General features: G+C 51.7%; 1 protein-coding gene across 2 annotated transcripts in view; it reads right to left on the reverse strand.

Moving 5' to 3' along the window:
* Nucleotides 1-15,617, reverse strand: part of BICRA (BRD4 interacting chromatin remodeling complex associated protein) — an 81,742-nt gene that overhangs the window by 28,353 nt on the left and 37,772 nt on the right. The gene's annotated exons all lie outside the window — the stretch shown is intronic.

The following is a 15,617-nucleotide window of genomic DNA, read 5'->3' on the forward strand; positions in this document are numbered from 1 at the left end:
CCGACTTAAGCTGCCGACACCAAGTCTCCTTGAAGCCTTCCAACCCCCTAGTACTACCCCATTTCTCAGGTGAGATAATGAAGGCTAAACAGAGCGGGTATGGGGAAGCCAGGGGCCACACACAGGGATGAAATGTGCCCGCGCCCCTGTGCTCGCGGCCAGCAGGCAGAGGGATCCTTTAAGGACACAAACAAACCCAAATGGTGAAAAAGAGAACGTGAACACTGCCTGGATATTTCTGATACTAAGGAATTGGGATTAAGATTCTAGGTGTAGTAATGAAACTGTTCTTTTTCCCCTCTTCAGATGTACAAATACATCCTGAAATATGTAGGGGTAAAATGATAGAATGCCTGTGATTTACTGCAAAATAGCCCAGTTGTGGGTGTGCAGGGGGCATGTAGATGTATGCTGGCCAAGACGGTAGCCACAGGTGGCTATATACATTAAAGTTCAAATTAATTAAGTGAAATTAGGGCAAAGGACTTGAACAGACCTCCCAAGAAGATACACAAATGGCTATAAGGACATGAAAATATGACCAACGTCACTCGTCATTAGGGAAAATGCAATCAAAACCACAGACACTGGCCCTGGCTAGTAGCTCAGTTGGTTAGAGCATCGTCCCAATACGCCAAGGCTGCAGGTTCGACCCCCCGTCAGGGCGCTTACAAGAATCAACCAATGAATGCGTAAATAAGCGAACAACAAATTGATGTTTCTCTCAAATCAATAAATAAAGAAAAATAGAAAATAAAAATAGATTTTAAAAACCACAGACACCTCCTCACACCCATTAGGATGGCTACTGTCAATAAAACAGAAAATCGCAAGAGGTGGCGAGAATGAGGAGGCATGGAACCCTGTGCACTGCTGGTGGGAACGCAAAGCGGCACAGCTGCTGTGCAGGACCGTCTGGCGGCTCCTCAGAAAATTAAAAATAGAATCACCACATGGCCCAGCAATCCCGCTTCTGGGTACACATCCAAAGGCACTAGGGCCTCGAGGAGGTATGTGCACGCCCCTGTTCACAGCAGCGCTATTCACAGCAGCCCAGACGCAGAAACAACCCGTGTCCACCCACCGATGAACGGATGAGCAAGATGGGGTGTGTACAGACGATGGGACACCATTCAGAGAGGGAATTCTGACACGGGGTACAACGCGCTAAGTGAAACGCGCCAGTTACAAAAAGAGAAGTGCTACTGATTCTTCTTCTGAGGTCCACACACACACAGAGGAAGCAGGATGGTGGCTGCCGGGGGTGGGGGATGGGGGGGGGAATTGGGGGGCTTGGATTGGGGGTTATTTAATGGGTGCAGGGTTTCAGTTCCACAAAATGAAAACAGCTCTGGAGAGGGATGGTGGGGACGGCTGCACAACTTAATGCCCCTGAACTGTACACTTAGAAACTGCTGAGATGCCCGGCCGGTGTGGCTCAGTGGTTGAGCATCAACCCATGAACCAGGTGGTCACGGTTCGATTCCTGGCGGCGTGCGGGAGGCAGCCAATCAACGATTCTCTCTCATCATTGATGTTTCTATATTCTTCTCCATCCAATTAATAAGAAAAAAAATTTTAAGTGGCTAAAGTGGTAAATCCTGTTACATGTATTTTACCACAACTGAAAATAAGGATAATTAGGACTATCAAAGTTTTAAATAAAAATATTTATATAAAAACTAAATGAAATTAAACGTTGTCAGCCATGGAAGCCACAAGGCAAGTGCTCAACAGCAGCCACGTGTGGCTGGTGGCTCCCATCTGCCACTGGATACAGAACCCTTCCACATGGCAGAAAGCCCCACTGGACAGTGCCGGTCGGTAAGAAGGGTGGAAAAGTGAAAATTGGTGGAGTTGGTTGATTTGGGGGAGGTTGTCCCCGTTTTACCATTCTCTCTACTTTGTACACACTTGAAATTTTCCATAATGAAACATTTTAACTACAAACATAGTTTATTATCCAACATCATATCTCTGTTTGTTTGGTTGTTTATTGCGCCTCCCCCAACAAAACATCAACACGCCCCGAGAGCAGGGATTTGTGCCTGTTTTGTCCCCTGTGGGGCCTGCACAGTGCACGGCACAGAGTAGGAGCTCAATAAATATTTGTGAAATGAATCTGCAGAAGTAAAACAAACCCGTTCGTTCGTTCATTCATTCATTCATTCATTCATTCGAGGGGCAGCCTGGTGGAAAGGGCATTTATGAAGCACCCACTCTGTGTCAGCGTCGGGAGAGCTGAGGACGCTGAAATGAGCAAAAGCAGATGCAGTCCTTGACCCTGGGGAGCACAGCCAGTGGTCTCAACCAGGGATGGCATTAGATGCCCCTCTCCTCGACACACACATCCTCAAAAGCTTCCGGAAAAGTGACTCCCGGGGACACAATCGGTGTGCAAAGCTGCCAACCCTAAATTGTTCACACTGGAGCAGAGCCATCGCGTGGTTCCCGCCTGACTCCCAGAATGGAGTGGGCACATGGACAGAGCCACAGCCAACCTACAAAGGGCACACACACAAGCGTGAATGAGATTTTGCTATTGTAAGCCACTGAGCTTCGGGGCTCACTTGTTACTGCACATCACTCAGTCAAACCTGACTGCTGCACCTTGAAAAGCCCACAGGCGCCCGCTGATTCCTCCGTCTCAGGCCTTTGCTAACTCTATACCCACTGATCCCTCTCAGGCCCCAGTGAGGCGGGAAGAACGCTGACTCACGTTTCACAGCTCGGGAAACAGAGTCGCAGAGGAACCAGGACCACGCCATGGGGCGGAATTCGAACTCAGACCCTGAGATTCTGCAGCGCCTCCCTCCTCACCACCAGCTATAAAAAGCAGGAAACGCCAGCCTGGAAACCACAGGCAGTTCCGGAGAACAGCTGTGACGCAACAATGACAAAGTGTCCTTCCAGAAACTCGTGTGAATTCCTCCGGCACTTGTAATGCCATGGGAGTTCTGCGTTGTCATCGGGAGCTGTGCAGAAGCCAGAAAGCTTACAGGACAGGAATTAAAGGCCCCGTTAGCTCCAGAAACAGGCCGACTGCAACTCCCCAATACGCATGTGAGTGACCCTCGGGTCACTTGCAAGTCATAAAAAGCAAGTCGACAGGACTGTATCACTGGCTGATGGGAATGTCAGGATGAGAAGATAAGTGGCCAGGTCTGGCTGCTGCTTTCCAAACACATGTCCCCAGCCCTTCTCCTCTCCCTCCCAAGCAGCCGGATGCTGCTCAGGGTGACACTTGCCAAGTCCACGATGTAAACAAAAAGCCGTGGTTCTGAGTCCGTCTTTTTCAAACAATGGGCCAGGCCGCCGAGGGCTGTGAAATCAAATCAGCAGGCTGTGACCAGGATTTTTTTTTTTTTTTTTAATTTACTGATTGATTTTAGAGAGAGAGAAGAAAGGAGGGAGAGCCATGGATTTATGCATTCACTGATTGATTCTTGCATGTGCTCTGACTGGGGATCAACACGATGCTCTCGCCTAGCCAATTGACCTACCCAGTCAGGGCCAGATTCCTTTTTTTAATTAAATGATATAGAATATAAAATGGAATGGGATAGAATAGAAAAGATTAAAAGGCAACACATGTTAAGGATCAGCTTGTGACACCGGTTTCAATTATGAGCGCCTGTACGGGTACATATTTCCTACTGTGAGCTGTCGTCAGAACGGCTTTAAAACAATTAGACTAAGCCAGTGTCATGCCTACCCCTTAATCAGTCATCGACGTTCCCAGGCTTCCCTGCAGCTCGGTTAGGCGTAGCTGTCTGCACACAGGAAAAGCCAAAGGGTGCAGGGTTGGGTTCTACTCAGCGAGACTTTGGGGGAGGCTCTGGCAGACATTGGGAACGTTTTCCTTCCGGAGTATAAAGACAGAACTGCTCAGAAAGAGACGCTTTGGCTCCTCGCTATCAGCTTTGAACATAGTTGTGATGACGGGAGCTGTGGCAGCCGATTTGCAACCGTGAGGCAACAAACCCGAGGCTGACACAGTCCCTTCCAAAGGATGACTACTGAGAGGAGAGAAAAAGGCTGGGTTCTTAACTACTCCTCATGGGCTACCTTCCTGGAGATTCTTCACTGGGACCATTTAAGTTCCTACTAGGTGTTCCTTTATTTACAGTCAGATACAACCTGACATAAATGAGCTCACACCTCTGGTAACTTTGCAACCCATCCCAAGGACCCTTCCCCGGGGCAAGGACGGGACTCTGTGAACCCACTGGGCAGAGGCCCGGCGAATGGAGGAGAGCTGATGGTGAGGGAATCTGAAAAAAAGGACCATCAAGGTGACCGCAAAGGAGCCCAAACTCTTTCCTCCCTCATCCCACATGCTCTTTGCAGCTCCACTATCAAGACAAGAGGCCTGCCAAAAACCGGTTTGGCTCAGTGGATAGAGCGATGGCCTGCGGACTGAGAGGTCCCAGGTTCGATTCCGGTCAGGGGCATGTAACTTGGTTGTGGCCACATCCCCAGTGGGAGGTGTGCAGGAGGCAGCTGATCGATGTTTCTCTCTCATCGATGTTTCTGACTATCTATCCCTCTTCCTTCCTCTCTGTAAAAAATCAATAAAATATATTTAAAAAAAAAAAAAAAAAAAAAAAAAGACAAGAGGCCTGTCACCAACCCTTGAACTTGGGCTGGCCTTTGGACCTGCCTTGGCCAACAACGTGGCAGAAGTGATGTGTGCGTTCCCGAGGCTCCGCCGAAGGAGACCTGGCGGCCTTGACTCTGCCCAGCTGCCATGTGAAGAGGCCGGGCTAGCCTGTCGGAGGGCAAGGGACACATGCCCGTCACCGCCATCATCACCGCTCACAGCCACCCAGGCCTGGACGCAGAGCCACCAACTCAGCTGACCTACAGCTGACCACAGGCACCCAGGTAAGGCCAGACGTGCCCAGTCCAAATCCCCGCCACGGGGGAGCATCTTGTTTTCCAAAGATGCTGCAACCACGTCTCCATCACCCAGACCTTCCCCAGGCGACCTTGCCGCTGCCCTGGAATGGAGGGAAGTGGTGCCTGCTTCACCCAGGGCAGTGCACAGACGTGCCACGAGGCGACTTCGGAGCGAGGTCGCAACGGGCAATGCAGTCTCTGCCTTGCCCACTGGGACGTCGGACCTGAAAGTCATCAGAAAGGAGCCTGACTACCCTGAGGCCACCATGCGAGGGGGACGCCAAAGCGTGTCACCTGAAGAGACCACAAGCAGGCACTCTGGCTGACGGTCGTATCTTAAGTCCCCCCAGCCCAGAGCCAGGCGAGTGTGCGGACAGGCCTCTGCCCCCGCCTCTGAGTCTTCCCAGCCCAGACCCAACATCGTGGAGCAGAGACCCACTGGGTCAAATTCCAGGTGAAATTCTTTTTCTTCTTTTTTTGTTGGTTAATCCTCATCCAAGGATATTTCCCCAAGGATATATATATATATATATTTTTAAGAACAAGTGGAAGGCAGTGAGGGGGAGACAGGGAGAGAGCGAGAGAAACATCCATGTGAGACACATCGATTGGTTGCCTCCTGCACGCTCCTCGGTTGGGGCCAGGAATCCAACCGATAATCCTTCAGTGCATGGGCTGACGATCTAACCACTGAGCACACCCGCCAGGGTGAATTCCATGTGAAAATCTTTTTTTTTTGTTTTGTTAATCCTCACCTGGGGATATTTTCCCACTGATTTTTAGGGAGCGTGGAAGAGAGAGGGACAGACAGAGAGAAACATCGATGTGAGAGAAACACATCCATTGGTTGCCTCCTGCACCAGCCCTGACCAGGGCCAGGGCCAGGGAGGAGCCTGCAACCAATGTACGTGTCCTTGACCCAGAATCGAACCCGGGATCCTTTGGCCTACAGCCCGATGCTCTATCCACTGAGCAAAACCGGCTAGGGCCCATGTGAAATTCTTGACCCATTAAACCATGAGCACAATACAATTGTTGCTTTAAGCTACTATATTTGGGGTAATTTGTTAAACAGCAATAGTAACCAGACCGGCCTCTAAATTTGGGAGCTGTAATGTAGCGGTAGCTGATACAGCCCTCCTGAGACTAAGGGCCAAATCCTGACGCGCCCAAGTCTTAGCCATTCCGCCTCCCTCACCTCTCCGCGCTCTCGCCTCCTTTCCCCGACCACCACTCCTGCCCAAATGACACCTCACCATTTCCCTCGCCACCTACCCATCCACCCAGTCACCCCTCCACCCAGCCACCTAGCCTGTGCTAACACTCAGCTTGCTCATAACGGGCCGCACCCGTTGTTAAAACACTCAAGCACTTCCTTACCGACTGGTAAATAAAGGTTGCTCCAAACCCCAGCACCCGCTGGCCCGCTCAGGACCCCCTGAGGCCTCCCAAGACCCAGCAACTGAAGGGAACCACCTGGCAGAGCAGGGAGCCCTCGGCCCTCCTTCCGCACCACGCCAGGCATGGCTGATGGGTGCCCACGAGCGGCTGCTTGTTATGAATTTGAAATATTGCCTCCGCTGCAGCCATGGATCTGCGAGTGTCACTGTAATCCCGCTCCGGGCTGGGCGCCGAGACATGTGATGGCCAAACATGGTCATACCTTCCCGGAGCTCAAGTCCACCAGTAAGGACATCAGTCATACCAGGCACAAACGACCAAGTAAAGCCCGCCAGGCTCCCTGTGGCCTCTGCTCCTCTGTGCCAACCCACTTCCTCACTGGCCACCAGCTGACCTGCCCGCGCACAAGGCTGACCCCTGCTTAGGAGCACCCCCAGGGTGGCTGGAGTCGGGAAGGCCAGGCGTTCCGGGTGATCTGTCTGTGCCCTGCGCCTTCAGCTGCCATCATTTCCTGCTTCGTTATCTTCTTTGTCACCATAGCCAAGGCTTGCCAAGCTCCGCAGTGCCGGGTCCTGTTCTAAGTGCGTCTTCCTATTTCATTGCATTCGTAACAATCCGATGTGGCAGGTGCCTTTACCCTCACACCCATTTCACAGATGAGAAAACTGAGGCAGAGAAAAGGGCGAGGTAAGTGGCCCAAGGCCACCAGTTAGAAGAATGGCAGAGGTGGGATTTGAACCCAGGCCGACAGGCTCCCAAACTCATGGGAACTAACTGCACAGCGGCAGCCGCCTGGCTGGCTTCCAGGCCAAACCCCAACCAGTGACTTTCTGCAATGCCCCTACAGGTCCCCACCATCCTGCCCTCTAATAACCCACTTGGACCCTCTTCCCCTTACACTGTCATGAAATGCCACCGAGAATCAGTTCACTTCCCACACGGCTCAGCCAGAAGGGCGAATCAGGCGAGGCGCTGTGGAGTGGACTCGCCAACCATGATGCTTACAAGTTTCGCCCCCTGGTGATGTGCTTATTTCTAAGGCGTCTGTAGTGCGCTGAATGATGGCCTCCCAAAAAGATATGTCCACCAACCAGAATCTGAATGTGGCCTTCCTTATTTGGGGGGGGGAGGGATCTTTGCATATATTAGTATAATTGAGAGGAGATGAGATCATCCTAAATTATCTCCAGGAGCGCAGTGACTGATGACCTTTTACCAGAGGACACAAAGGACACAAGGCATGTGAAGACAGAGGCAGAGATCAGACTGATGCGGCCACAACCCGAGGAACGCCTGGAGCCACGAGATGCCACGAGAGGCCACCAAGGGTCCTTCCCCAACTCCTCGGCGAGCAAGGCTGGCTGCCCTGCGGGCCTGCCCGCGCTTTGCCGTTGGGCTTCTGGCCTCCAGGGCTGAGAGATTACATGTCTATGATTTTAAGCCACCACATTGGTTATAATTGTTATGGCCCTGGCCGGTGTGGCTCAGTGATAGAGCGCTGGCCTGCACACCGAAGGCTCATGGGTTCTATTCCCGGTCAAGGGCACGTACCTGGATTGCAGGTTCATTCCTGGCCCCTAGTCAGGGCACGTGTGGGAGGCCATCAATCAATGTCTCTTTCTCACATAGATGTCTCTCTATGTCTCTCTCTCTCTCGCCTTCCATTCTCTCTAAAAATCAATGGAAAAAATATCCTCAGGTGAGGATTATCAACAAAAAATAAAATAAAAAAATAAACATTGCTTCAGGTGAAGGTTTTTTTAAAATAATAAAAATAAATAAATGAACGCAGGATGTAAGTTATAAGGTCGATACATGTCAACCTGTGCTGGGTACATAATATATACACACAAAGGAACCCAGCCAGGGGACCAGAGGGGCCTCAAATCCAGTGAGGTGCTGACACCCTCGAGACCCAGATAAGGGCAACACCCACCAAGAGAAAGGACCCCCTTCTCCAGTCCACACAAAGGAGACTCTACTGGGACGGGGCCTCTCCGTGGAGGCACCTTTTGCAATTCCGTGCAAAGGCCAAGAGCTGCCAGCACCGGGATATGTAGCCACTAGCATGCTGTGTCTATTTCAAAGCCAGAAAAGGAAAACAGGCAAGAAATGTTGGCTGCTTGCCCGCTCCTACCCCTTTAGGGGAAGGGAGAGAAAGAGCAATTTGAAATGCAATTAAAATCTACCCCATCTTTATTCTGAGCGACCTTTAGAGCTCTAAAATCACTGAATTCCTTACAACAGAAAAGTGTGCCCTATAAAACCTGCACTGCTCAGAAAGGGCCTGGCGTCTGGCTCCTAAAAGCCCAGTTTATGGTTACACACTAGAAATGTTTTGTGTGTTCTTTGGGTGTTCTAAACGCAGCTATAGCTGCAGGCCTGCCAAGAAATCCAGGTACCTCAAGAGGTTTAGATTTTTTCCTCCTTTTTTTTTTTTTAGAGGAAAGAGAGAGAGAGATCTGTTGTTCCACTTATTTATGTATTCGTTGGTTGATTCTTGCATGTGCCCTGACCAGGGATTGAACCCTCAAGCAATGCTCTAACCAACTGAGCTATCCGACCAGACTAGATTTTTTTCTTCTTTAAATATATTTTTATTGATTTCAGAGACAGGAAGGGAGAGGAAAGGCGAGGGAGAGATAGAATCATCAATGATGAGAATCATTGCTCGGCTGCCTCCTGCACGCCCCACAGTGGGGATCGAACCTGCAACCGGGCACTTGCCCTGACCCAGAATCAAACCGTGACCTCCTGTTCATAGGCTGACACTCAACCACTAAGCCACACCGGCCGGGCTAGATTTTTTTTTTAATACCAGTTTATAAAAACCAGGGAAACTCTGAGAAGGACTGAAACAGGCAAGGGGGTGGGGTAGGGGAATGAAAGGAATAGACCCAGGGCCTTCCAGGCGTCAGGCCACAGAGAAAGCGCCAAGTTCAGGAGGAAATGAGCGAAGAGAAGCAAAGGGGAAAGAAAAGCCGTGGCTGCACCCTGCATGGGCCTTGGACCCCTCGGTCCGAAACCTGAGCCAGAAGCAGCAGGTCTGGGGCGGGGCCAGAGTGTGTGCCTTTCTAACAAGCTCCCAGGCGGTGCCGATATGCTGGTCCAGGCACCACACTTGGAGAGCCCGCTGCTCTAGAAGCTTCTGTCTCTTTAGTCTTCCTTTGGGGGCTCTTGCTCTCAGATCGAACACAAGCCACAGTTCCCAGCTGGTGTCCAGGCCCCTGACAGAGTGGCCTCAGAGGGTCATCTCCACGGCTCAGAAGGGTAAACAGGACTTGGATTTGCTTCATTCGGCAACAGAGCCTCCCAGGAGGATGAATCACGAGGGCAGGCCTTGGCCCTTTTGCCAGAATCGTATTTTCTCAGCGTCCTTTGCAGCCAAGTGTAGACACGGGAAAGATTTTTACATTTGGACAGAAGACAGAGCCTTAACTCAGGAAGATCTGTCCCCGCCCCTTCTTTCTGCAGGGGAGACAGATGTGAAGCTTGATGGCAATGGCCGGTGCCACAGCAGCCGTTTTGCGCTCCTGAGGGGGAAGGTCAAGACAACGAGAGAGAGCTCTGACGGTCTGGCCACGCTGAGCTGCCCGACACCCCGCAATGGCCTTTTACTAGAAGGTCTCATTCCGGAGGAGAATGAAAAGCCTGGGTTAACCAAGGTTAAACACACACCTAACTCTACGACCCAGCTCTTCCATCCCTGGTATTGACTTAGCGGGAGTGAAAAGTATATCCACAAAAACACTGTACAAAAATTCCCACGGCAGCCTTATTCACAAACGCCCCAACTGGAAACGGCACAGCACAGGTGTCCCCTGCCAGGTAAATGGGTAAGTAAACTGTGTTCCAGCCACACAATGGAACACAGCTTAACAATAAAAGGAAATAAACTAATACGTGGAACGGACGTGATGAATCTGAAATGAATCACGCTGAGCAAAGGAAGCCAGACATAAAAGACTACCCACCGTGTGGTCCCTTTAGGTAAAGTTCTAGTGAACCGGTGGGGAAAAAGTCAGAGGTGGAGGAGGGGAGGAGGGCTGTCAGTGCTGACTAGGAAGGTCCTTCTGGATGATGAAAGTGCTCTTGGGTGGCTGTTCTGTAGGCAATGTGTCAAGTTCATTAAGCGGTGTAAGATCTGTGCACTTTTGTTGTGTTAATTCTCACCCAAGGATACTTTTTCCATTGATTTTTAGAGAGTGGAAGGGAGAGAGGAAAAGGGTTGGGGGGAGAGGAGGAGGGAGAGAGAGAGAGAGAGAGAGACATCGATGTTGGGAGAGATATACATCGATGCTTGCCTTCCACATGGGGCCTGGGATTGAACCTGCAACCAGATATGTGCCCTTAACTGGGAATTGAACCCGTGACCCTTTGATACAGGGGCTGACGCTCTAACCACTGAGCAAATGGGCCAGGGCAAGACCTGTGCGTTTACTGTACATAAGTCTATCTCAGAAAAGCACAACTAGTATTTAAAAAAAAAAAAAAAGCCTACACGATCAATTCTTGTTATTAGCGGCAGTTATATCCCATAATAATAAAAGCCTAATATGCAAACTGTCCCCCTCAGGTGGTCGTTGGATGGCTCACTATGAGGTTCGCTGACCACCATGGGGCAGCGCGGAACATGGCGGGCGCAGAGATGCACTGTGACCTCACTGGCTACCTGGGGAGGGGGGTGACTGGTACAGAGGTGTGGTGAGAATGCAGGGTGTCCACCAAGGTCACTCTCACTCCCCTTGCTACCCTCCCCCAGGACGCCAGGGCTCGTGCTGGGGAAGCCCCCGCACTCAGGTGCGGCCTGGCTCACCCATGCGGCCTCTTTCGGGTGAGCCGGGCCACAGCTGCCGGCACCACAGGGGCCGGCCAGGCTCCCCATGGGTTCGTGCAGGAGCCAGTCTGCGAGGCCGGCCGGGAGAGAGCGCGCTGCCCGCCCAGCTTCCGTGCAGTGCCACTGCGCGGCCCAGAGGCCACACTGCGCCCCAGCCCGTGGCACCTGGCTGCGCTCACCACATCTCCACGTGGAGACTCAGGCGCTGTGACTCAGGCAGAAGTGGGGTGTGGGGCCCAGGTGCTGCCCAGGGCCCAGGGGTCAGCTGGGACCTGCCCTTCCACACCAGACACTTGTGCTGCAATCGCCGGTCAGGCCTAGGGACCGCACCCGTGCACAAATTTTGTGCACCGGGCCTCTAGTATTCCATAAAGTCCCATGAACAGAGTCAGGGACTAAGGAGTTGGCTTGACCCTGCAGGAAACACAGGTTGCTGTGAGCCTCCTGTCACAACATTTTATCCACCGACCAATAGGTCATGATGTTTTATGTGTGCTTCTGTTTAAAGACACCATACGTGATGTATATTGCTGATCTGTTCACAAGAACACAGCCAACGGCACTATGACTCACACCTGAGGGAAGCTCCTTGAACACATTTTCTCCATGAGACACATCCAGCTCAGGACGGCCAGCCCACACTTCAGCGTTATGCTTAGGGAAGTGCATTTCAAACAGCTAAATCACCAACAAAAAGACACAAAAATAAGCCCAGCGGGCATGGCTCAGTGGTTGAGCGTCTACCTATGAACCAGGAGGTCACGGTTCGATTCCGGTCAAGGGCACATGCTGGGGTTGTGCCAATCAATGACTCCCTCATCATTGATGTTTCTAACTCTCTCTCCCTCTCCCTTCCTCTCTGAAATCAATAAAATTATATTTTAAAATAAATAAAATAAAGAGTATATATTCTAAGTGCCTTTGTATGTCTGAAGACCTCTAAGAATCTATACAGCACTGAACACTGACTAGGGGTGGGCAAACTTTTTGACTCGAGGGCCACAATGGGTTCTTAAACTGGACCGGAGGGCCGGAACAAAAGCATAGATGGAGTGTTTGTGTGAACTAATATAAATTCAAAGTAAAGGAGCGGAGGGGAGAGCAAGAGAACCGGATAGAACAGCCGGATCCGGCCCGCGGGCCGTAGTTTGCCCACGGCTGGGATGGCGACCTTGAAGATGGGAACAACTGTGAGAGGGAGACATGTCACTGCACATTTTTCAAAATGACTTTGGGCTTTTAAGTCGTGTGAATGCACTAACCATTCCAAAAGCTACATTTTAAAAAATCGGTTGGAAAAAAGTAAGAGTATTATTTAAGCCATCACTAGTTGGCTAAAACGTTACTTGCAGCCAAACACACAACTAAAAAGCTACTCGGGTGAAAGGAAGGCTGGGATTTGAACCCAGGTTTCCTGGACACCGAAGCCTGGGCTGCTTCCCAAGACATCCCGTGGCCTCCTTCCTAATGCCCACGAGAACTCTGGGAAACGGAGCGCCTGCGGGATGGGGCCAAGCTTCCTTCCCTCCACCCTTGTGTGGTGGGAAAGCTTTCTGCCCGGATTCCACCCCATTCGCCTGAAGATGCGCCCCGTGCGGCTCCGCATTCCCATCAGCTGGGGGCTTACAGTCTCCACCTGCTGGGATCAGCTAACTCTGGCTGTCTCCAGCACAAGGCTCCTCCTCTCATTTCGCATTCTTCCGTCTTCTCGAGGTGGTGCAGCCAGCACTGTCCGGCTACCCCTCTCTGTGCACGGAGGGCCGCAGGGGAGTCGCGAGCTGGTCAACTGCCTCCTCCCCAGTCCCTTACCCTAGTCCCACGAGGCAGCCCAAGTGACCCATGTTATTTAAGGTTGTGCCATTCCCCTTCTCAGGACCCTCCATGGGCACGTGGTTTGAGGCAGGGATCTAATTTCATCTCTTTCCATAGGAATGACACTTTGGGCACCAGCTCCATTTATTAAGTCTCTCTCCTTTCCCCCCACTCTGGCCAGTGGCCACTCGGCCTCATACCAGACCTCCAGACCTGTCCCTGGCTCCTGTCCTGGGCTCTCTGTTCTATTCCATGGGGAAAACGTCAATTTCCATTTAGTCCCCAATTTTAGAAAAAGAACAGATTCAACTGGACAGGTAATTAATCTAGGCTTTGAAGCTGCAGAAGGTGACTGGTGGTCAAGAAAGTGAGCTGTCTTCGAAAGGCACAAGGTCAGGGACCGTGATGTCCCTCTACGTGACGGTAAAGTCCTGTTTTTCAGTATCTAAGTAAGTTGACTTATAGATTATTAATTTTAAAAAATTTTTTAAATTGATTTCAGAGAGGAAGGGAGAGGGAGAGAGAGAGAGAGAGAAACATCAGCGATGAGAGAGAATCATTGATCGGCTGTCTCCTGTACGCCCCCTACTGGGGATCGAGCCCGCACCCCAGGCATGTGCCCTGACAAGGAATCAAACCTTGACGTCCTGGTTCATAGGTCAACACTCAACCACTGGGCCACGCCAGCCGGGCTGTATTATCAACTTTTTAACTAAGTTAACCCTCCCAAAAGAGACAGAGTGTATAAAAAATCGTTCACAAAGAAACCAAATGATTATCCTATATAATAAAAGCATAGTGTGCAAATTGTCCCCTTAAGTGGGAGTTCTTCCGGGGGTTCGTCCAAGGGGCAGGGCCGGCCGGGGGAAGGGAGGGAGGCCCTGGCGGCAGCAGGTGGCCGGGGGAAGGGAAGGAGTACCTGGCTGTTCGCTGCCAGCTGCTAGGGACCCTACCAGTGCACGAATTTTGTGCACTGGGCCTCTCGTAGGTAATAATTGTACAGACACAAAAACTCACATGTCGTAGGATTCCATTGATATGAAATGTCCAGAAAAGGTATATTTATAAAGAGAGAAAGCAGAGCCGGGCAGTGTGGCTCAGTTGGTTGAGTGTCATCCAACCGATACACACACACACACACACACACTCACACACACACACACACTCACACACACCAAGGCACATGCTCACCATGGGCCAGGTGACCACGGGTAACGCCAAGGGTAACGAGGCATGCCAACCGTGTTACCTTTGATGTTATACGATGACAAGGGCTCTTGTCCCCTATGCTCTTCCTGCCAAAACCCCGAGCCCCTGTCCGGTCATGAAAAAAACAGCAGCTAAGTCCCAAGTGAGGCGCGGTCTCCACAACCTCTGGTGGAACTCTTCCAAGCTGTCCAGATCCTCACAGGGAAGGAGCCTGAGACCCTGTCACAGCCACGAGGAGCCAAGGAGACCACAGGGAACTCGCTGTAAAGGGGTCCCGGAGGAGAAAGGACATCAGGGAAGAGCTAAGGAGACGGAGTAAATTCGGGAAGGACCGAGAGAGAAGGCGCCATGCTGGTTTCTCGGGTGTGACCTGAAGACCCTAGTGCTGTAAAATGCTAACATTAGCCCTGGCCAGGGTGGCTCAGTGGTTAGAGTGCTGGCCCAGGCACCAAAGGGTCGGGTTCCACCCTGGCCCAGGTCATTCTCACATCTATGTTTCTCCCCACATGCGCACCCCCCCCCAATCTCTCTCTCTCTCCCTCCCTCCCTTCCACTCTCTCTAAAAATCAATGGGAAAAATGTCCTCGGTGAGGATTAACAAAATGAAAAGAAATGAAGAAATGAATGAAATGTGCACCTTAGGGAAAACTGGGTGCAGGGGATGTAAGAACCCCGCGCCATGTCTGCAGGCTTTTGCCTTTATCCCCTGTTCTCCATTGTCCCCAGGCCAGTGAGACTCCGGGCTGCGTTTACAAGGGCAACCCCCGCCCCCCACCAGCACTTCCACCTCCTGCTCTTGTTTTCCTTTTCTTCAAAAGGCTGATGACTATCTGACACGCTGTAAACCTGATTTATCTTATCTGCGGCCTGTCTCCACCAGGAGGGGCCCGGCCGGATTCTGTGTAAACACTGACTGGATGGCTGCCGGCTGCTTCTCCGACCACAGCTGATGCTGAACAGCGTAGGTGCTCGACCCCAGACCCAACACAGGGACGGGAGAGGGCGGGTCCATGGTGGGGGGACACATCCACAGGCTGACAGAGGGCCATGGGGCTGGGCTCAAAACGGGGCACCTGACACAGGAACCCAGAGAAAACCTGGAGGTGGGAGAGGAGGAGGAGGAGGAGGTGAAAGGTCACGGGGTGGGGATGAAGTGGGGCCTCAGCACAGAAAGCTGCTCAGAGAAGGGAGAACTGAGCAGAAGTGCTGACGGGGCAGACGCCGCGTGGGAAAGAGCAGTTCAGAGAGAGACGGGGCACGAGAGGAAGGGGGGCAGAGAGGGGGTGGCGCATCTCCACAGGACCTACCTTCCCTGCCCCACCCCCGTGCACCAACCTGAGAGGCAAATGCATCCAGTCAGCCTACACCAGTGGTCCTGCCCACTCAGTGCCAGGAGCCACCCAATTACAAGACAACCAAAACTCCAGGCAGAGGTGCAGAACACGCCCTGGGGGTG

The sequence above is a fragment of the Plecotus auritus genome (genome assembly GCF_963455305.1).
Source record: "Plecotus auritus genome assembly, chromosome: 10".
NCBI classification, from domain to species: domain Eukaryota; kingdom Metazoa; phylum Chordata; class Mammalia; order Chiroptera; family Vespertilionidae; genus Plecotus; species Plecotus auritus.